We start from the raw sequence: 2172 nt of genomic DNA on the forward strand, positions 1-2172 counted from the left end.
AGCCCCTATTATCGTCACTCAACACCGGTGGCGGGCGACGACAAGGAGGGGGAGCACCGGTGTAGGACACGGTGACACACCAAAACAGTTAGCCTTGGTCAATAACGTACGCATGTTTCCCCTCCCCATGCATTAACCTCTCAAAATTAGATTAGGACTTGTTTCTTCATAGAGGTTGTGGCGGATTGGTAAATTAGGGATTAGGACTTGTTTCAACACTAAACCATTGTGAGGAAGAGGTGAAAGATAGGGAATATGCCTGGCTCCCTGTATGCCGCTCGCATGGCTACCACCGCCTGTGGTCGTTGCGGCTGGCGTGCGAGGTGCCAGGCATGTTTTAATAATTATCTCCCTCCCCCCTCTCTCTCATATTTGATCGATCGTCCCGTCAGGCATTTCTCATTATTCACATTTGTTAGTCACCAATGACATGTTTTAATTATCTACAGCCATGAGATTTAAACCCATATATATAATCCATAGAGCTCGAAAATAAGCTCGAGCTTGGAGCGTCTCACAAGCCTCAAACAAGCTGAACCAAGCCAGATTTATAAGCACGTTGGTGCAACGAATCAAGTCAAGCTGGCCCACGAGCTGCACCAAATTAACCAACCTATACAATAATAATAGATACTGGAGAATTTTATAGATATCTTGCTCATTCCTTAGTCTTCAATGGTGGATATAAGACTTTATAATTTAGATTACTTGTAATGTTGAATGATGATTCAATATTTCATATTTATATACTATTGATTCATTATATAATCTTTTAGCTTACAATTTATACTCCTTAATAGATTAACACACCAAGGCCAAAGTGTAACAACAGCCAATCATGCACCACTGAACTTAATGACTATATATATTACACCTTTCTGTCTTAAAGCAGAGAAATTATTATGAAGGAAGATGGTTGCATTGATGACCCCGTAATAGAATCATAGGTACTCCATTCAATCTATATCAGCTATATGTTTTCTAATAATGCTAGGTGGAAGACTTTTAGTGGGTGAATCCTTAAACTTTTTCTTCGTATTTGTATGTTTAAGTTCAAATGTTTGATCATGGACTTGACTTGTTAGGAGTAAAATATTATTGCCAATGTAATACTTAATGCCAATGTATATGGCAGCAACACTTGACTTGTTAGGAGTAAAATATTATTGATTCATTATTGTAGTATATCTTTAATGGTTTTTATGTTGTCTACCATTTTTTAACCAGATACAACTTCTTTAGCCACACAACATTGTCCTGTTGCCTCATAACATGCTACAAACTCAACATATATCATTGACAATACAATAATAGATTGTTTTAAGATTTTCATAATACAACTCCTACGAGTGCAAATATGTAACCTTATGTGAACTTTTTATATTGTTCACACCCCCACATAATTTGAGTATAAGTATCCTATAATATTAAGGCTAGTCGTTTTTCTATATATTAATACAAACACTTTTGTACCTTATAATGTTGCAATATTTTTTAAAGGCTTTTTAGTGTTCTATCTATGTCTTCTTCTAAAATCTACCAAACATCCCATTTATAAGTGCTAGGTTAGGACAAGTAAATATTTGAACATACATTATGCTTCTGATAGTTGAAGCGCATGAAATTGATTTCATTTGATCGATCTCACATTGGTTCCTATGTCACTAATCACTTTTTAACTTATCATCCTTGACTAGTAAAGTAGGTGTACGGTTATAGAAAGGGAAATGGGCTAGATGGCCATTTATACCTGCTTTGGTGATTGAATGTCCAACACACATCGTGGACTAACGTATGTGCTAAGTGTATGAGAGCAGGTTCACTGTTATGCAATTTGAAGGTTTGAAGTCCAAAAGAGTTGAAACAGGGGCCTCTAAAAGCAACTTTGAGCGAGATGGTAAATCTATGAGATTTGAACCCTTAGACATGTTGCATAGGCCTATTACAACGTTTCTAGCACTTGCATTTGGTTTCTAACTCGTTTTGTAGCAAAAAGTGCGTTTTTGACTTGGTTTGGACCAAAATCGGAACTCTAATGAAAATCAGTGAAAGAGGTAAGTTTCCCACACTTATTCAATTGGATTATGTACTAACTATGATTGTCCAAGTCAAAGGGAAGCTCGCAAGAAAGGCCAAATCAAATGGAAGGAGTTAGTCTCAAAAGAGTCTAAC

The 2172-nt window shown here is 36.7% G+C and overlaps 1 non-coding gene across 1 annotated transcript; it reads left to right on the forward strand.

The window, feature by feature from the left end:
- Nucleotides 1–236: 236 nt before the first annotated feature.
- On the forward strand, nucleotides 237–352 carry MIR160f (microRNA MIR160f). The gene has a single exon (NR_121105.1). It is a non-coding gene; the product is annotated as a microRNA MIR160f (primary transcript).
- Nucleotides 353–2172: the final 1820 nt, after the last annotated feature.

Source organism: Zea mays, chromosome 2 (assembly GCF_902167145.1).
Source record: "Zea mays cultivar B73 chromosome 2, Zm-B73-REFERENCE-NAM-5.0, whole genome shotgun sequence".
NCBI classification, from domain to species: Eukaryota; Viridiplantae; Streptophyta; class Magnoliopsida; order Poales; family Poaceae; genus Zea; species Zea mays.